This window comes from Pan paniscus, chromosome 15 (genome assembly GCF_029289425.2).
Source record: "Pan paniscus chromosome 15, NHGRI_mPanPan1-v2.0_pri, whole genome shotgun sequence".
Taxonomy (NCBI): Eukaryota; Metazoa; Chordata; class Mammalia; order Primates; family Hominidae; genus Pan; species Pan paniscus.
In genome coordinates, this window is record NC_073264.2 from 83304681 (window position 1) to 83326601 (window position 21921).

General features: G+C 35.6%; 1 protein-coding gene across 3 annotated transcripts in view; it reads left to right on the top strand.

Moving 5' to 3' along the window:
• LOC129393842 (uncharacterized) overlaps positions 1 to 21921 on the top strand; it is a 1009906-nt gene that overhangs the window by 570117 nt on the left and 417868 nt on the right. The gene's annotated exons all lie outside the window — the stretch shown is intronic.

The window sequence follows — 21921 nt, forward strand, 5'->3', positions numbered from 1 at the left end:
GCCCAAGTTTACTAGCTCATTTACTGTGGGCATGGATGGGTTTAAATCCTTCTGGGTCACTTGGCAGATGGGGCTGGTAGCAGGACCATGGCCAGGCAGGGTTGCTGCTAAGTCCACAGGGGCATAAGGCTGCTTCCAATCCACAGTGCAGACCATAGTTGGCTAAGTTATTCAGAACACTGGGGCATGTACATGCCTTCTGAAAGCAGCCCTCGTCAATCTTAGGCTCTACCAGGGTTTTGCAACCTCTTATGGGTCCCCAAACTCCCACAAAGTTGTTGTCTGTAGATTTTTGTCTGTAGATGGATGTCACATTGTTTCTATGAGCTAGGAACCTCTTATTCGGTCCCTTTGCTGACATCATTTCTATTTGCTGTTTAATGGCCAAATCTGTTTTTTTGTTCAAAATGATTAGGTATGGTTGGACAATGTTCCTGTAACTAACAAAGCTACCTTTTTTTGGTATAAATAATGACAACAGTAGTTTTACTTGGCTAAGCACCCATAATGATGACTTGAAAGAGTATAGCACTTAGAACAGAAAATGTCCTTTGAAAATATAGTTCAATCCCTCATTTAAATAGATTCTGGAAGCTCAGGCCCAGAACAGTTAATTCTCTGAGCTCATACAACTGGTAAACAGCAGAGCAGGAACTTGAGTCCTTTGACTCTCCAAACCTACACTCTGCCCCTCCATAGGAAAACTGCCTTTCCAACTGAGATGAAATATAAAATAAAATGAGAGTGTTCAGCATTTTGAAACACATAATGCTCTAAACACAATACAACAACGCTGCTGTCCTCAGGAAATTAGAAAGCAATTTAGAGAAATGAAATGGGTCAAACGAGCTGTCACTGAAACAAAGGCTGTGGATCAACCAGTAAATCAGTAACTGCTTCTTGTGCTTGAGATTTTCAACCCCTCAGGGTGGGAGGTAAACTACCAAATAAATTTAAAAGGATTTCCGCTGAGTGTTTCTTGTGAAATTCTGAAGACATTTATATTGCACTCTCTACACCCCTAATTTCCTGTGCAAAAATAGAATGGCATTCAGTGGTCTTATGTTTTTAAGAGGGTTATTTTCTGTAATATTTTAGAAAATACCATACAGTACTTCAGCAGGGGGTGGGGTGGTGGAGGCTAATTCTCAGTAGAATTCAGAGACTTGCCTATGTCTCTAATCAACCTTAAAATTTTCTTGTTCTGCCTCATCTTATTAATAACTGACTGCTGTCTCTTTCCTTTCTCTCAGAACTCCAGGGGAAAAAATTAGCCAGCAAGATATGGTTAGCTTCGTTGTAACTTGTGCATGATATGCAATTTTAATGACAGTTTTACATACATTACTCAACCCCCAGTACAGTCGGAGGTCAAATCAATATTTTAACAGACATTCTAAAGGGAATTGAGTGTCCAGTCATTTATTCACGATCAGTTTGAGAGAACAGCAACTCTCCAAATCATCTCAGGTTAGCAGGAGCCTGGGAAATCAACAGCAACCACTGATTTCTTCACCCACTTGATTTTGGCAATTGGACGTCAACTGCATGAAAACTCAGAAAAAAAAGGGCTTGCATGGTATTTTAGTAAGTCTCGTCTACACTGATCAATGTGAATTACATATTGCTCTATGAATATTATTTTGATTTTGGTTGGCTACATCTCCAAATAGATTGTGGGTTCAAAAAAAAAAGGTTGTTTCAAATCTTCACTGAACCTAGTTAAGTGCTATGAACCTCAAATTCAGTAAACCTTGAATTCCAAATAGTTAATAGATGGTGCTGGTTGAGATGGCATTTGATTCTGTGCTTTCTGATTTCCAGAGTTATTTTGTGTAATAACTACATAAATGAGCATTTTACTATTACCTACCATTATTCTGAGCTGATATTATTTCATGATGATGAAACAGAGTGTAACAGAGCATCACTTACCTGAGGTTATGTGGCAGGCAGAATTACGGCCCCCCAAAAGATGTCAACATCCTATTCTCCAGAACCTGCAAATACACTATATTACATGGCAAAAGAAAATTAAGGTTGCAGGTGAAACTAAGGTTGTTAATCAGCTGACCTTAAACAAGATATCATCTGGATTATCTAAATGAGAGCCATGTAACCACATAGGTCATTAAAAAAGGAGGAGGAAGAGTTAGTGTGAGAGCAATGTGATGTGAGAAAGATTTGACCAGCCAGTGGTCGTTTCAAAGAAGGAAGATGGAGCTGTGAGCCGAGGAATGTGTGCAGCCTAGGAGCTGGAAAAGGCAAGGTAAACAAATTATCTCCTAGGGCCTGCAGAAGGAATGCAGTTCTGCCAACACCTTTATTTTAGTGCAGTGAGACCCTTTTCAGATTTCTGACTTTCAGAACTGTAAGATAACACATTTCTGATTATTTTGTTTGTTTGTTTGTTTGTTTTTTGAGATGGAGTCTCACTCTATTGCCCAGGCTGGAGTGCAGTGGCACAATCTTGGCTCACTGCAAGCTCAGATTTTTTTTTTTTTTTTGCTATGTGCTATGCTGTGACTTTTCACTTCCTCATTTTTACTATGAATAATAGTTTTGAATATACCCTGATGTATTTATCTCCCCTTTTGTCTTCCAAGGTCTGATATTACAAACATGTTGCAATAACCTTCTGTATGTTCTTCTTTGTGTTTTTACATGAGTATTTCTTGGATATAGAATTACTGAGATGTATAAAATGCTATTTTCAACTGACATAGATATTGCAAATTGCTATCCAAAGTGGCTGGACCAATTATAGTCTCACAAACACTGTAAAAGTTAGAATGTCTTCACATTCATACCAAAACTAGTTATTATAGACTTCTTAATTGAGCTGATTGTATGGGTTTTATATTGTAAGTTATTATATGTGGCATTATATAAAAAATTCGGCTAACTTCTGATATGTAGCAGTGTTTTTGAAGGTTTCACTTGGGACTCTGCAGTGGCTTGTTATTGCTTCCAGAATGAGATGTAAGAGACTCAACGTAGTATATATACCTGGACTGTTTTACCAGCCTCAACTCTCCCACACTCTGCTTTCTCCTTTGTAGTTCAGTTATACTAAGTGACTTGTACTTCTGTGCATATGCAATTCTGATGCTTGATTTTAAGATTGTCTTTATCCCTCTCTTCTATCTGGAGATCCGTCATTTCCACCACTCCTGGCTAATCTCTTCTCCTAGTCTAAAAAGTCACCTTACAACTTTCTTTTGACATTCTTTTGGTTCTCATCACAATGTATCATCATGTTAAAACAGTTTTAAACATATATCATATATGCACATGAATTGAAATATCCAATTTATTACAAGGTATAAAATGAAAAGTCCCCCTGTCATCATTGCTTCTCCACTGCTCAGTGTCCTTCCTGCTGAAGGTAAGAATTTTTAAGTTGTTGTTTAACCTTCTAAAAATATTTTATGTCCATTTACAAACCAATATATACATACATGTGTTTGTACACACACACACACACACACACACACACACACACACAGGTTGTTTTCATCTCTCTTGTCTATTTCTTTCTAAACATTGGCTAAGTCTCTCTCAGTGAACAAGATCTTTGAGAAAAGTCCTAGAGAATATGAGGTGGCTGGTTATGGAAATGTGGGAAAGTACTGGAGAAAGCAAAAAGAAACATTAAGTGCAGAGGCTTCCAGGCAAGAGCACTTCTGACATGTTCCAGAACAGCAAGGAAGTCAGTAGTAAATGAAAACAATAAAAGATAAGGGCCAAGCATTGATAGATTTCACTTTTATTAATAGAAATATTAAATGTGGGTATATTGCAAAGCATTGAACTTTTTCTATAATCTAGTCTTTTCTATTTTAATAAAATCATGTTATATATTTTCTTATTAGTTGTGCCTATATATATATATTTTATATTCCTACCTTTGTGTATGTGTGTGTTTAAAATTTTTATTTTATTTTTTTGAGACAGGGTCTCGCTCCATCATGCAGGCTGGAATGCACTGGCATGATCATGGCTTACTGTAACCTTGACCTCCAGGGCTCAAGCAATCCTCTCACTTCCATCTCCCAAGTTGCTGGGACTACAGGCATGCACCATCATGCTCAGCTAATTTTTGTATTTTTTTTGTAGAGACGGGGTTTCACCATGTTGCCCAGGCTGGTCTTGAACTCTTGGACTCAAGCGATCCCCTCACCTCAGCCTCCCAAAGTGCTGGTATTACAGGCATGAGCCACTGCACACGGCTTTATGTGTGTTTTGCTGTGTGTTTTATTTTTTTCATTTTCCTGTGTATTTATGTGTAGTTCTCATATTTAGGAAAGGTTGCCTTCATTTTGAAAGGTTGTGCAATAAATTTATCCTTTTCTTAAAGAAGAATCACTGTTCTATAAGAGATGATATAATTAGCATATTCTCCCTTTCCCCTCTACTCTTCAATTTCAGTAAATTTAATTCTTTTTTAAAATTATTATCTTTATAGAGTTAAATGCTCTTATACTTATTGATATGGTTCAGGTGTGTCCCCACCCAAATCTCATCTTTAATTGGAGCTTCCATAATTCCCACATGTTGTGGGAGGGACCCGGTGGGAGATAATTGAATCACGGGGTGGCTTTTCCCATACTGTTCTCATGGTAGTGAATAAGTCTCACGAGATCTGATTGCTTTATAAGGGGTTTCTCCTTTCACTTGCCTCTCATTCTTTCTTGCCTGTTGCCATGTAAGTCATGCCTTTTGCCTTCTGCTGTGATTGTGAGGCCTCCCCAGCCACCTGGAACTGTGAGCTCATTAAGCCTCTTTTTCTTTATAAATTACGTAGTCTCAGGTATGTCTTTATCAGCAGCATAAAAATGAAATAATAAGCTTGTATTATTTGATATATCAGCTTTAAATGATACCTTTTGACTCCCAGTTATTTACCATTCAATGTTCTCTCCCTGTACTGTTGCTATGGTTTCTTCATACTCATCGTTGGAGGCTGAACTTGTCCTCTATTAATTTCCCAGAAAAATCCACAGGAATAATTTCACTTAATGTTCATATATTTAATACCATTTGTGTATCATCTTTATAGCTGAAGAATCATTTCATTTGATATAATTTCCTTGGCTTTTATTTTCTTCAAGTTAATTTTAAATGTTTGTCAACATTCATAGATTTGAATGTTCTTGTGGATTTTCTCACCATTCGTATTTTATTTTTCTGGCTGTTAAAGAAATTCTGTACTTTTAAGTCCATACATCCTGGTATCCAGTCTAGATATCTAGCACAGCCTTTTCAATATGTAGATTCAAGTGTACTTTTATTTCAGAAAAAAATGTGACTATTTTTACCCAATAAGGTTTCTTCCTTCTTTGAAGTCACTACTTAGGTATATGCTGGATTTCCCTTTGACTGTCTTCTCTATCATTTTTCTCTCTCATTCATTTTTATACTTTCTTCCATTTCTTTTTAAAATTTTGCTTTTTTTCCTATTCAGAGTTTTGTTTTTTCACTCTTGCATGCTTTCCAGTTTCATCTTTACTGCTGCATTGATTTTACATTTTGTCTACCTCTTTCTTGAAGTCAGCTTTTATTTCATCTCCTTCACTTTCTTACCATTTATTTTCTTAGAACTTTGAATTCTACCTTTTAATGTTATTGCAAAGAGGCAATAGTTTTAGCTTTTCAAATTCATGGTAAAATGTTTGCTCATAATTTTCACTGCGTGCAAGGATTTTTCATCAATACATTTACTGCTCTTTGGATTTTGCATAATTTTAGGTTTAAACTTCTAAATGTTTTTGACAGTCTACTGCTAACACATGTCATCTTTGTGTTTTGTCTGTGCAGTTGATTTTTAAACTAATATGACTAATTTTCTTTCTAGATTAATTTTTTGGCTATAGTCTGCTAATATCTTGCCTTATCAATATAATTCCAGTCTCCTATTTGATAAGCATATCTTCTATATCTATGTTGAGGGTGTTTATGAATATGTTGTCTAGAATAAGACTGAAGGCAGAGTTTTGTGACCCTTCACTGGATCTCTCTGTCTTAAGCTGATGTTGACAACTCCATGCCCACTAAGGTTTAATTGTCCTTTTATCCACCTCGGTCTCTTCAACTCTTCCAGTAGTACGCCATCCTGTTGATAGTTCAGTTAGCTCTTTCATTAGAAAAGTCTCTCTTTTAACTACAGTTGACTGCGGTTAACTTTGACTCTGAAATCATTGGTGAACATTAGAGGGCAAAAATGTAAATCCTGGACTGATTCTTGCCAAATATTGAAGTCATCATCATTATCATCTTATTATTATTCTTTTTAATAAATTTCATTTTCTGATTATTTATCATTTGTCTTGCAACAGTGCAAACCATTTTGTATGACACACTTTATAGAGACTATGACCCTCCACTCATACGTAGGAAAACTGGCGTGCATAAAGTTTTTTACTCAAAGTTACATAGCCAGTAATTAGTGGGGCCAGAGTTCACACTAAGGCAGTTTGACACTTGCATAGTCCTTTTAAACCACTGTCTGTACTGGATTTGTTTATTAATTGTCTATTATTGGTTCTGTCCCCTAATTTTTCTGGAACTTCATTCCTATTCTCCAAAATTATGAAGCTAAACTAGATGATCTCAAGGATTTTTATCATCTATAGTGTTTTATGATTCTGGGAAAGAGATTTATTTGTTTTTTAGTGTATTTTTATATAAAACACGTTTGATTTTTTTTCCTGTGGGGCAGCCATGAATTCACTTCCAACATTGCTCCTGGAATGATGTAGCCTTTCCACTTCTCAAGGTGCTATATATGAGTTGCTGTTGACAGGATGCCAGGTCAGTATCCAATTTGTGACAATTAGGCTTTCCTTTAAAACAGAAGCTCACATCTCAAGTGCCTTAATATTGCAAGCATATTCCTTGGAACATGTGCCCTTGAGACCTCCTTGTTTAAGAGGAAATCTATCTCAGTGGAGAATATGCTAACCTTCTCTCAGTTTTCCTTAAATCCTTTATCCTCCTGTGTGCTAAATTTAGGAGGCAAGTCCAGACAGCTAGTTATACCTAAAAACAAGTTCAAGGCCATTTATAATCCCAGCCAGTCCTCCTTGTACAACTGGTCCAAGAGTCACAAGTGACAGGCAGTCCTAAATTAATCCTATTTGGGCTGATTCTCTGTTGTTATAGATTTCTAAGCCTCTAGCTTGCTGCTTAGCCACCCCAGCTCTTGCTACTGTTGCAGATGCCTCCTTGGTGTGTCATTGTCAGATCCACTTCAAATCAAACATGCAAAGTATCTGGTCTCATTTAACCCTGCTCTTTTCCCCAAAGAGCTATGCAGAAAGTGATTTCTGTGGAGGAAAAGACTTTGACTCATCTTCTGTGCCTTATAGTTCTGTACTTCTTGGAAATTTACAAGTGGGTGAGATGATGATTAAAATCAAATTCAGACTGGGTTTTTAAAAATATTTTAAATTCTGGATGGTGTTCTCTTCACTATGCTTTTGCCTCTTTTTTTTCGGTCTTTAAATTAGCCAATTTCTTCAGAAAAATGGTACACTAACAGTTCTAGATTAGGCACTGGGTTCTGGAAGACGTGGCAGCTTCTCTGTGTGTGTCTGACCCAGAAGAATCTCCTTTATAGTTATTCTAATGCTGTATTACCTTCTCCTTCTTTTATTACCACCATTTCTTACCCTTATCTTAAATCTTCCAAGAAAATCTAGGAACATATTTTTTATTCACAGTCCTATAGTTGATACCTCATTACACAGAGAAGCCCACTTCGCTGGAATGAGTTCTGAGTTCCAGCCCAATTTTTACCTCTATGGTCTTGAACAACTCACTCAACCGTTTGAATTTTTTTTTAATATACCTCTCACTTCAATGATTTGGGATTTTAAAAATCTCTACCAACTTTAAATTGCTGTGATTTTACTCATTATAGAGAAATGACATCTTAATCTTAGTGGTACAATAACTTGAATAATGAAAACCTTAGTTTCTAAGTAACTGCCTAACATTCAGAATTCTTTCCCAAATGTAGTAATTCTGGATAGACAGCTAATTTCCCAGTATTGATTTGAAGAGCTCCTTTATGTGGGAAATAGAAAGAATAGAATAAAATTTTATGTTTTAAATCTTTAGTTTAAAACTATAAATGATTTTATTGTCTTTTGTAGATAGATTTTTGGGCAGAGAGCCTTAGGTGGGCTGTATTATTTTCAAGAACAGTTCAAGGCTTTTGCACATAAAGGTGTTGATTCCTTACCTAAGTAAAAGCTGTCTAAATTTTTCTATTAAAAAGACTCAAGGACTACATACCTTTTCTGCAAATTGACCAGAAAGGCACAAAAAAAGCTAATTTTGTAAAATAAAACAGTACACATACATAGACTCTGGGAAAAAAGAAAGAGAGGAAAATAAAAAAGAAAGAAAGAAAAAAAAAAAGACTAAAAAAGTTCCAAATGTGAAGTTTTCCTGTGCCACTGTTGCAACACATGTGTAACTACTTGTCTGATATTTTATCTGTGGGTATAACTCATTCTACTTTGTAACCTAGGCCTCCCGATTCTGTGCTCAGGGTGCAGTCTTCCCTTTTGTTACCAAAATCTTCACCTTCAGTATCTTGTCCTTAGATGTGAGCAAGAAGGGCTCCTTTTCCAGGTCCTGGACTTTAGAGGGCCCTGTTCTAGTCTCCATCTAGCTGAAACCAGAAAAGCATAAGACCAAGGGAATGTCCTCATCTGGTGACAGCACCTTGCCTTCCAGACCACACTTAGTACCTGGTCCTTGTCTCTGTGACCCCGAATCATTTTCCAGGGCTTATCCAAGGCTGCTTCTTGAGTCGTTCCACCTGAAGGCACTAGCCTTCACTTCGTTCACCCTCATGCCCAAGGGGCTATTAAGGGTCTCCTTTTGAAGACAGTGGAATGAAGCAGGAATCTCACCATGAAGCTCCAGCTGGGGCAGGCAAGGGCCTGGAGACGGCTCTCCTTGTACCACCATATTCTAGCAGGAAAGTCCACAGTGTGCAGTAATAGTAAATTCAAACATAACTTGCCCAGTTACGTAAATATATACTTATATGTCAGAGGATAGAGCTTATTTTAATTAATAGTTGTATAGCTTCATTTATAATTTTTAAATATTTAGACATAAAGTGCATGGGCTTCCAGTTGTACTCTTGACTAGAGTCTTACAAACGTTTTTGCCTTGCAGCACCAAAGTTGGAAAAAGGCAGAAGCCTAGCTGGATCTATTTCTACAGCACTCAAAGTCTATTAGGGTTAATGCCCCTTGAGAGAAGGGCTTACAATTTTTCTTTCATTCTGCTTTGAATCAGAGCCTTAAGGTTCAATTCAGTACTTACTTTGACAACCTCCAGGGCTATATCTATTTGCTGACTATTTTTGTTGAGTTAACTGTAGTTTGTTTTTATATGAAAAGAGAAATATAGTTGATAGTTATTCAAGATTAACAAACTAGGTGCTATTCTAAGCACTTTACATACTAAGCTTTCTTCTTCCCCTTCCCTCCCCACTCATTGTCTCTATTGCACAGAGGAAGTAACTGAAGCTTAAGAGAAATTAAAAAGAAATTAGCTAAATAACCCAAGGCTCTTTGACTTTCAACACTGTTTGTCATTCCACTAATGTTGTAATTGCCACAAAAGAGCCTTTTTAACCTGAAATCTTGTCACTAATTCTTTTACTTTTCAGAGACAGCACCATAAATCTTCCTTACAACTTCAACTTGGTCGAAGTCTCAAACCAGTCATACCTTGGTTTAGCCCCCTGAATGGTGGCTGATGGCTGGTGATGATGACTATGGGAACTTCTGCATGGCTGATATAGACAGTATACATGGTAGAAAGAGTTTAAGCTTTGGTATGAAAATAGGAGCAGGTGTCAGCAAGTGAAATTTTCAGACAGTGACATTACTCAATGTGTTAGACCATTCTTGCATTGCTATAAAGAAATACCTGAGACTATGTAATTTATAAAGAAAAGAGGTTCAATTGTGTGAGGAATGGAGAAGTTCTTCAAAGTTTCTTAAAACCATAAAGAGTTTGTCATTTCTGTACTCTATGCATATCTATGTATGTTCAAATGCAGCTGCTCTGACTTGACCCGGTATGCCTGGACAGGGTTAAGTGAGCCCCAGACCATAGCGCACGCCATTTCTTATTTGGAAACCCTCCTGACCCTCTCATGACTAGCTTCCTCTTTTCTTTGTCCTCTTTCCCCTTTGCCTATTTAGAAAAGTTTCAAGCTGTTAGCCAATTGGGTCAAGCTTAGAACGTGAGGTCTCGTTCCTGCCAATGGAAATGGGACACAGCCATAGGACCATTGCGTGAGTTTACAAAGATTATAAATGTCCCCGTCTCCTTTGTTTGGGTGTGCTCTCGCGGCAAGACTGCTAGTGAGTGGCACCCTTTCTGCAGAAAGTAAACTAGCCTTTCTGAGAGATCCTTTGTCTCAGTGTTGATTTTGTGACACCGAGCACCCGTTTCCAACAAATTGACTCACAGAATCTCAGGTAGTTAGGACTATATAGGAAGCATGGTAGCAACATCTGCTTGGCTTTTGAGGAGGTTATATAGGAAGCATGGTAGCAACATCTGCTTGGCCTCTGGGGAGGCCTTCAGGAAGCTTACAATCATGGTAGAAGGCAAAGAAGGAGAGGCATGTCACATGGCGAAAGCAAGAGCAAGACAGAGAGAGAGAGAGAAGTGCCACACAGTTCTAAACAACCAGATCTCATGAGAATTCACTCACTATCACAAGGCCAGGACTGTGGGAATGTTACCAAACCCTTCCTGAGAAATCGACCCTCATGATTCAATCACTTCCCACCATGCCCCACCTCCAACATTTAGGATTATAATTCAATATGCAATTTAGAAGGGACATGTATCCAAACTATATCACTCAAGTTCATGTTAGGCTTTGATTTTGGCAGAGGGGTATTGGCAGGAAGCTAGGCCCAATAGCAAGGCCATCTCAGTTTACTGTGAGGTTATCAGACTCAACTTACAGTGAGGTTATCAGACTCAGCTTAATGCCCTGCAGGGAGACTGAAGTGCTCATGGAGGAAGGACTCATAAATGGCCTGCACGAAGAGACAGACAACAAGAGAGGCTGCATCTTGGAAGGCACCCTGGCACTCACAGGTAGTGCTAGAATCTGTTCATTCACCAGAGGGAAGCTCTTTATAGGTATCCTGTCTCGATCAGAACCTGACTGGGGTTGAGGTTTAAGGCAGTTTACCTGATGTTGAAAGGAACTAGAGACTTCAGGAATGGGAAAACTCATCTTTTCCTATGTGTAATCTATAAATTTCTTCAACGTAAGTCGATAAGATTTTATTGAGCATCTACCAATAAGGAACCATTTAAACATTGTGAAGGACAGTATTAAAAAAGATATAATGGGCTGGGCGTGGTGGCTCACGCTTGTAATCCCAGCACTTTGGGAGGCTGAGGTGGCCAGATTGCTTGAGCTCAGGAGTTTGAGACCAGTCTGGGCAATATAGTGAAACCCCATTTCTCCTAAAAATAAAAAAAGTAGCTGGGTACTGTGGCACACGCCTGTAATCCCAAGCATCTGGATTGGGAGGCTGAGGCACGAGAGTCACTTCAACACAGGAGGCAGAGGTCGCAGTGAGCTGACACACCACTGCATTTCAGCCTAGGTGATGGGAGTGAAATCTGTCTCAAAAAATGCATACATACATATATATAGATATATAATAAAAAAATATAAAATATATATATATAATCTGCTTCTTGAGTCCTTGAGTCCTGTATATATATATAGGACTCAAATATATATATATTTTTAAAATATATATATATTTATAAAATGGCTGCTGTTTTCCAGGCCATCACTACCTGTTATAGAGGAGATAGAAACATACTCAGGCAACTCTAATGAATTATATAGTGTGAAAAATGCTATGCTAAGGTACCTGCAATGAAAGAAAAGGGAAGAAGAGATTAACTTCTCTGGGGTGGGTAGTGGGAATTGCTACCAATTTGTTAAAGCTCACTTGGTTCAGATATTATTTATTTTATCCTTAGGGACCACCTACTGAATTTTCTAGGAAGAAAACATTAATTGTGTCACATATCCTTTTTTTCAGATAGAGAAATTATCAATCAACTCTTCAATTTTTTTCTTTTATGAATCAAACTAGCATTCCCCTCCTAAGAGCAGAGGGCTTATTTATAGCTATGTTTCTTTTTTTTTTTTTAATTTTTAGACAGGTAATTTTAACCATGAGTCAATGGTTTTCTAGCCTAAGGAAAGAGTCATTTTCTTAACATTACAAACCCAATGATAAATCCTATTAACCTTTTAAATTTTGTTTTCCGGTTCCAGGATGAGACAGACAGACTTCCAGACAATGGGATTCCTGGATAATTATTGTATTTATATGATTTTTTGGTCAGAGGACAAATGTTAAGGTGTAAGATATTAGAGAAATGTAAAGTTATTCATGGAAAAGTGTGTACTTGTTTTTTTCCTGGAACAACAACTTCCTGAAGTTTCTTCAGTAAGCTGGTTAGAAAGCAGCTTATTGAGAAATGATACGGTGACTGTCATTTGCAAGCTCTCTACATCTATCAGGTAAAGTGATTAAACCGGAATCCATCATTCAGCATAATTAATCAGCAAGACACAACAGCCCACGCTTGCATGTTGATTAATCTGTAGTTCAGGTACATACATCTCAAGCTTCAAGTTCATAGGAGAAATATATCCATCAGTGTTGCCACGTGCGTTGCTATGCTCTATTGCAATTATAAAATGATTAGGTATTTTTTTTTAAAGAAGGGTGCTAAAGGGCTTTTTCCTAACCAGCTGCAAGTAAGGTCAGAGTTCTTCAAAGTCTGATAAATGGAAAACAAAAATTCAGTAAAATGGATTTCTTTGTTTTTTTTTTAAATTTATTTTAGGTTTTTTTCTGGAAGTGATGCCAAATAATTCTCCACTTCTTAAATAGATTTCTGAGCTTAAAAGACTTAAATATTTTTTATATACTTATTGGGCACTTAGCATGCCCTAAATTACACAACAATGATTCCACAAGGTCCTTGTTCCCAAGAAGCCTGTGGTTTGGGGTTCAAAGGCCAATAGTGTTAAAAATGGCAATTGCTATCACCTTGGACTTCACCAGCATCGATCTGAGGTTTACTGTTTTGTAAGAAGATAGATGTCTTTATAAAATTAGTTAACACAGTGTCTTAATAATGTTTTAGACACCTGAAATACATTTAAATTTCTCTGTAAACTCTTAAATTTTATTTTGTAAAACTCAAATGTGTTTTGATAGCAGAAGAGACCACAGTGGTTACCTGGTTGAATTCAATCATTTCACAAATGAACAAAGCTCAGAGAGGATTAACTCACTCAAGCTCACCCAGCTGGTGGTTATCAACATCCAAATGCAAATTTATGGTTCACTTATCCAGTCTTCTGCTCCACTCTGCCATGCTACCTTTATTGAACCTTTTTAAAAAGTAGAGGGTAAAATGATTCGATATGGCTTCAGGATAGATTTTTTTTTAAATGAAGTTTCTTACACATACTGTTTTTAGCATTTAATTGTTTTTTTCTTATTATGATAGTTTTAGCAATTCAGATGACATAGAAGTGTGATCCTTCCATATTCTTCCTACCTGCATAATAACATTTACAAATACATATACACATACACGTGGATATGGTTTGCAAAATAAGTGATTATGATAAAATGAGTAAGTTTGAGGATATAATGTACAGCATGGTGACTATAGTTATACTGTATAGTTTTACTATAATGTATACTTGAAATTTAAGATAGTAGAACTTAAATGTTCTCACCATAAAACAAAAGGCAACTATGTGAGGTGATGGAGGTGTTAACTAATTTGACTATGGTAACCCTTTCATAATATATACATATATCAAAAGCATCAGTGGATACCTTGAATATATACAATTTTATTTGCCAATTATACCTCAATAGAGCAAGAAAAAAGTGACTATGCTTTATGTATGGTTTAGTTTATAAGCATTTCTGTAAAGATTCCACTTCTGATTCTTTTTGTTTAGTTCATAAGCATTTCTGGAAAGATTCCACTTCTGATTCTTTAAGTCCCACTTTAATCACAATTTCCTACAGGATGGGTCTGAGTTTCCACTTTCCCAGTGACTACACCAATCTGTCAGTCTTACATTAAGTGAAAAGAAATTTCTTTCTCTTGGCTACTATAATAATTGCTGTGTAATGATTTTGACTAAGTTCTTCAGACTTACCCCTAATCTCAGAAATTGGGCTCTTGAAGAAGGTAGAGACTAGAGGGAGAAAGACGGCAGAAGAGTGCGTATGCTGGTATTTCTTATAAGTGCTGATACTTATGACAAATTTACAGTGTTTTTGTTAAACAACTTAGAATGTGCATATTTAGTATTCATCATTTTGAATACGTCTTAGGTAACGGATATTGGTGGTAGAAAACCCTCAGACAGGAGACCTGGCATTAGCCACATCCAAAAATGTGTAAGTGACTATCGCTGAACCCGGAAATGAGAAATGGCTTTGATTAGAACATGAAGTCAGAGGTTTAAAACACTTTGTCTCTTTAATCCCAAATTTTCAGTTCTACATTCTATAGTACAGCTAACAACCAGGTAAGGCTGAAAAGGAGTTGATATTGTGGACGAGAGTTAAAATGGATTATGTTGTTTGAACTCTTCTCATTGTTGCTAAAATTAATGAATTTTAACTGTAGAAGTGTTTCAGGAAGTCCAAACACTTTAAATAAGAGCTTTTGCTGAGTGAAAGATATTTACGATGAAATTTAGTTTCCTCTTAAATTTTGCCTTCCTAAGCCTGATAAAGTCATTCCCCAAAAGTTGTCTACTTTTTGATTAGTTTCTCTTTGATAAATTAGGCTACAATGTCTTAGTGCTTGAAAAATTACAAAATCTATATAATAGGTTTATTTAAAAAAGGACAGAATGTAAGGAAACCCATACACAATAAAAAAGCACTTAATGTTTTTTTCTTCTTGAAAAGTTATTTGTATTCTTACAAAAAGGTAATCTAGTATATCCTTTCCTCTTTTCTGCTAAGCATCTCAATCCATTAATAAACAAAATGTCTCATGTTAGGATATCACCAAATCTCTGACCTCATAAGCTCGCACTGCACATCTTAATAAACATTTTTAGAAATAATTGAGATATCAAGAATTATTAGCAGCATTACACCTTAATAGCCTGTTAAACCAACAGGAGGATACCCAAACAAGTATTTTCTTTGAGTAGCATGTGGCTAATTTACAAACACTTTTTATACATTTCAATTTACTTGCACATATCACATCATTTATGGTAATCAAGAATAAAACAATGGGGTCCATTACCTACTGCGCCAAAATTTATAGCAAATTTTGCTATAAAATTAAAAAATTATGATTGGTAGTTCCTAATTAAAATGTTAAAGTTTTTTAAGGGAAATTGTCAACCTCCATTCTGTGGTAACATAATCCAGAAAACCTACCTGGTTACACAAACTGAAGAAATAATGTAGCATTAAATGTTTTTTTCAACACGGGAGTAGAAGAGATCATGAGACATTATTTTTCCTTTGGATCCTTGGATGTTGGTGAGAAAAAAAAAACTGTTGCTATCATGAAATGGCTTCTGTGAAGCAAGTAAAGTGTTATCTGAGGGAGTACTTATAAGGTTCACCTGCCAAAATGAGCTCTAGTATAACTTCTTAATCTGTTCTGGAATTGGCAAAGCTTTTTGAGACTTTGATGTAATTGGAGGTAATTATAGTTGATCATTGAATATTATGGAGGTTAAGGGATCTGAGCCTTCCTCACCATGCAGTTGAAAATCCACATGTAACTTTTGACTCCTCCAAAACCTAACTACTAATAGTCTGTTGTTGACTGGAGTCCTTTTTAAATATTTTTATAGTTTTTATTTTGTAGGTAAACAGTAGGTGTATATCTTTTTGGGGTACCTGAGATATTTTGATACAGACATTCAATGCATAATAATCACGTTGGGTTAAATGAGATATCCATCACTTCGAGCATTTATCCTTGGTGTTACAAACAATACAACTATATTTTTACTTTTTAAAAATGTATAATTAAGTTATTGATTATAGTCACTCTCTTGTACTGTCAAATACTAGATCTCTTTCATTCTTTCTATTTTTTTGTACTAATTAACATTCCCACTTCCTTCCCACTCCCCTACTACCCTTCCCAGCCTCTGAAAATAATTATTCTACCCTCTATCTGCATTAGTTCAATTGTTTTAATTTTTAGCTTTCACAAATAAGTGAAAACATGTGAAGTTTGTCTTTCTATGCTTTGCTTATTTCACTTAATATAATGATGTCCAGTTCCATCCATGTTGTTGGAAATCACAGGATCTCATTCTTTTTTATGGTTGAATAGTACTGCATTGTGTATATGTACCACATTTTCTTTATCCATTCATCTGTTGAGGGACACTTAGATTGCTTCCAAATCTTAGCTAATGCGAATTGTGCTGCAATAAACATGGGAGTGCAGATATTTTCTTAACAAACTGATTTCCTTTCTTTGGGTTATACAGCTAGGAGTAGGAGTGCTGGATTGTATGGTATCTCCATTTTTAACTTTTGGAGGACTCTCCAAGCTGTTGTTCGTAGTCCTTTTACTATTTACATTCCCACTAACGGTGTACGAGAGTTCCCTTTTCTCCCCATCTTCACCGACATTTGTTATTGCCTGTATTTTGGATAAAAGCCATTTTAACTGCGGTAAGATAATATCTCACTGTCGTTTTGATTTGCATTTCTCTGGTGATTAATGATGTTGAGCACCTTTTATATACCTGTTTGCATTTGTATGTCTTCTTTTGAGAAATGTCTATTCCAATCTTTTGCCCTTTTACAAAAATCAAGTTATTAGTGTGTTTTTTTTTTTTTTTTGAGACGGAGTCTCGCTCTTTCGCCCAGCTGGAGTGCAGTGGCACGATCTTGGCTCACTGCAAGGTCTGCCTCCCGGGTTCATGCCATTCTCCTGCCTCAGCCTCCCAAGCAGCTGGGACTACAGGCGCCCGCCACCATGCCCGGCTAATTTTTTGTATTTTTAGTAGAGACGGGGTTTCACTGTGTTAGCCAGGATGGTCTCGATCTCCTGACTTCGTGATGCGCCCGCCTCGGCCTCCCAAAGTGCTGGGATTACAGGCGTGAGCCACCGCGCCCGGCCAGTTATTAGTTTTTTTCTATTAAGTTGTTTGAGCACCTTTTATATTCTGGTTATTAATCCCTTTTTAGATGGATAGTTTGCAAATATTTTCTCCCATTCTGTGGGTTGTCTTTTCACGTTGTTGATTGTTTCCTTATTGTGCAGAAGCTTTTTAACTTGATATGATCCTGTTTGTCTATTTTTGCTTTGCTTGCCTATACTTATGAGGTATTACTGAACAATCTTTGACCAGATTAATGCCCTGTAGAGTTTCTCCAAAGTTTTCTTTTAGTAGTTTTATGCATTTCAGGTCTTAGATTTAAGCTTTAAAACATTTTGATTTGACTTTTGTATATGGCAAGAGTTAAGGGTCTAATTTCACTCTTCTGCGTATGAATATCCAGTCTTCCCAGCACTATTTATTGAAAAGACTGTCCTTTCCCCAATGTATGTTTGTGGCATCTTTGTCAAAAATGGGTTCACTGTAAATGTATGGATTTGTTTCTGGGTTCTCAATTATTTTCCATTGGTCTATGTGTCTGCTTTTATGCCACTAACATGCTGTTTTGTTTGCCATACCTCTGTAGTACAATTTGAAATCAGGTAATGTGACTCCTCCAGTTTTATTCTTTTTGCTTGGGATAGCTTTGGCTATTCTCTCTCTCTCTCTCTCTCTCTCTCTCTCTCTCTCTGTGTGTGTATGTGTGTGGTTCCACATAAATTTTAAGATTCTTTTTTCTGTATCTATGAGGAATGTCCTTGGTATTTTAATAGGGATTGCATTGAATCTGTAGATAGCTTTGAGTAGTATGGACATTTTAACTACATTGATTCTTCCAATCCATGAACATGTAATATCTTTCATTTTTTTGTGTGTCTTCTTATATTTATTTCATAAATGTTTTATAGTTTTCATTGTAAAGGTATTTCACTTCTTCAGTTAATTCCTAGGTATTTAGTTTTACCTGTGGCTATTGTAAAAGAGATTAGTTTTTTTCTTTTTAAGTTGTTTACTGTTGACATATAGAGTTGCTATTGATTTTGTGTGTTAATTTTGTATCCTGCAACTTTATTGAATTTGTTTATAAGTTTTATAGTTATTTGATGGAGACTGTAGGTTTTTACAAATATAAAATTATATCATCTGCAAACAAGGATAATTTGACTTCTCTCCAATTTTGATGTCTTTTATATCTTTCTCTTGTCTGAATGCTATAGATAGGACTTCCAGTACTATATTGAATAATTATGGTGAAAGTGGGCATGCTTGTCATGCTCCAGATTTTAGAGGAAAGGCTTTAAGTGTTTGCCCATTCAGTATGATACTAGTTGTGGGTCTGTCGTATATGCCTTTTATTATGTTGAGGTATATTCATTATATATTCAGTGTTTTGAGGGTTTTTATTATGAGGAAATGCTGAATTTTATCAAATGCTTTTTCAGTGTCAATTGAAATGTTCATATGGCTTTTCTTCTTCATTCCATTGATCTGACATATCACGTTGATTAATTTGTGTATGTTGAACCATCTTTGCATCCCAGGGATAAATCCCACTTGGTCACGATGGATGATCTTTGTAATGTATTGTTGAATTCAATTTTCTAGTATTTCGTTGAAGATTTTTGCATCAATGTTCATCAGGATATTTGTCTATATTTTTCATGTATCTTTGTCTGATATCAGGGTATTACTGGCCTCACAGAATAACTTTGTAAGTCTGCCGTTCTCCTCTATTTTTCATAATACTTTGAGGACTGGTATTAGTTCTTTAATTGATTAGTAGAATTCAGCAGTGAAGCCATTGGATCTCAGGCTTTTCTTCGCTAGGAGACTTTTTATCACAGCTTTGATTTTGTTACTTGTTACTGGTCTCTTCGGGTTTTTGATTTCTTCGTAGTTCAATTGTGTTAAGTTGAATTAATATGTGTCTGCTAATTTATCCATTTCTTCTAGGTTTTCCAGTTTATTGGCATGTAGTTGCTTATAGTAGCCCTAAATAATCCTTTGAATTTCTGTGGTATCAGTTTTAATGTTTCCTTTTACATCTGTGATTTTATTTACTTAGATCTTCTCTTTTTTTAGTCTAGCTAAAAGTTTAATTTTGTTTATCCTTTCAAAAAAACCAATTTCATTGATTTTTTGATATTGTTTTCTTCATTTCAATTTCATTTATTTATGTTCTGATGTTTATTCTTTTCTTCTCCTAATTTGGGGTTTGGTTTGCTCATACTTTTCTAGTCCTTTAAGATGTATTGTTAGGTTATTTGAAGTCTTTCTTCTTCTTTGATGTATGGTGCTTATGGCTATAAAATTCTTAGTACTGCTTTTGCTGTATCCCATAGGTTTGGGTATTTTGTGTTTCCATTATCATTTGTTTCAAGAAATTTCTCAATTTTCTTAATTTCTTTATTGATCCATTTGTCATTCAGGAGCATATTGTTTAATTTCTGTGTCTTTGTATAGTTTCCAAAATTTCTCCTGTTACAGATTTCTAGTTTTGTTCTATTGTGGTCAGATAAGATACCTGATATTATTTCTTTTTTTTTTTTTTTGAATGTTTTAAAAGTTGTTTTGTGTCCTAACAAATGATCTATTCTCGAGAATGATTTAGGTGCTGAGGAGAAGAATGTGTATTCTGTAGCCCTTGGATAAAATGTTCTGTAAATGTCTATTAAGTCCATTTCTTATATAGTACAGATTAAGTCCAAGGTTTCTTTGTTGATTTTCTTTCTTGATAAGCTGTCTAATTCTGGAACTGGGGAGTTGAATTCTCCAGCTCCTACTGTATTAGAGTCTATCTCTTCCTTTAGCTCTAGTAATATTTGCTTTTTATATGTGTGTGCTCCAGTTTGTGGTGCATACATATTTACAATTGTTATAGCCTCTTGCTGAATTTACCCTTTAATTATTATATAATGATCTGATAAGATAAATAGCCAATTAACACATATTTTGTATATTTGATTATTATATGCAATATTCCTACAATAAAGTAAGCTAGAGAAAATATTAAGAAAATAAAGAGAAAATATATTTATTATTAATTAAGTGGAAGTAGATCATCATAAAGGTCTTCATTCTAGTCTTTTTTAAGTTGAGTGGGCTCAGGAGGAGGAGAAAGAGGTGGGCTTGGTTTTGCTCTCTCAGGAGTGGCAGAGGCAAAAGAAAATTTTCATGTAAGTGGAACCACCACACAGTTCAAACCTGTGTTGTTCAAGGCTCTACTGTATCCTGAAAAGTAATTTATGACTTTTGTTGTGTTAACAGGTCTGTCTATTAATGTCTAATGTTACCTTGAAGAGTCTGTTTGCCATATATAGACATATATACATTTCAAGTTCAATAAAACTTTGAGGAGGGAAAACAGAAAAACCTGAGTTCTAGTTTTATGGGACCTAGGGTTCTAGGTGAATTTTAAATAAGTGAATGTCATTTTAACAATATGTCAAGTGACAGGTAGGCTTAGGTAATTGTGATAAAGGTCAAGAGCAGAATAATTATTAAATGTATGCCTTTTTGTTGTTATTGTTTTATTGCACTGACTAGAGCCTCTAATAGGATATTGAATAGAAAATGTGTTATTGTACATCCTCACATTTTCTTGATCATTCACAAAAACAGTCAGTATTTCACAGTTAACTATGGTGTTAGCTGTAGGTTTTACATAAATGCCCTTTATCAGATTGGAGAATTTTCCAATTACTACTGGTTTGCTGAGAACCTTTATGTAAATCAGTGTTTAATGTTGTCAATTTTTTTCTGCATAGTGATACATTCATATGATAGTTTTTCTTTACTCTATGAACATGGTGAATTGTACTGGTTTTCAGATTGAAATGAATTTTTTTCTGGGTATACACAGTACTTGGTTATGATGTTTTATTAATTGTATATGTTGCTGCATTTTTATTTGCTAATATTCTGGGAAAGAACTTTATATTTTCATGAGGAATATTGCTCTGCACTTCTCTATTTTTGTATTGTCATTGTCAGTTCTTGACATCATAAAATGAGTTGGAAAGTGTTTTATTCTCTATTTTCTGAAAAATGTTATGTAGGATTAGTATTACTCCTTTCTTAAATGTTTGAGTTCACCAGTAAAGCCATCGGGGTGTAAAGTTTTGTCTGTGGGGAGGTTTTAGTCACAAATTTAATTTCTTTGACTCCTTTAAGGCTATCAAAGTTTTCTATTTTTTCTTCAATACAATTTTGCAGTTTACATCTACCAAGGAATTTTTTGTATCTAAATTTTCTAATTTATTTTCATAAAATTGTTTATAATACTGTCTTGTTTAGTTAATGTCTGGATGATCTCCGGTTATGTTCACTCTCTCATTCCTGATATTGACAATTTTTATCCTCTCTCTCTCTACACACACACACACACATGCACGCACACACACTTGTGTGTGTGGGCATGTCTTCTTCTTTTATTAGCCCAGCTAGAAGTGTATCAATAGCGTTGATTTTTTTTCAAAGAAGCAAGTTTTGGTTTCATTGACTTTCTCTGCTTTTATAAGTTGTCTATCAATAATGTTTGCTCTTATCTTAACTTCCTGTATTGTATTGTAATTTGCTCTAGTTTTTCTAGTTTCTGAAGGGAGAAATTTTAATTATTGATTGAGATCATTCTTCTTTTCTAATATATAAATTGAAAATCACAAATTTCCCTTGAATAATTACTTTAGCTGCATTCC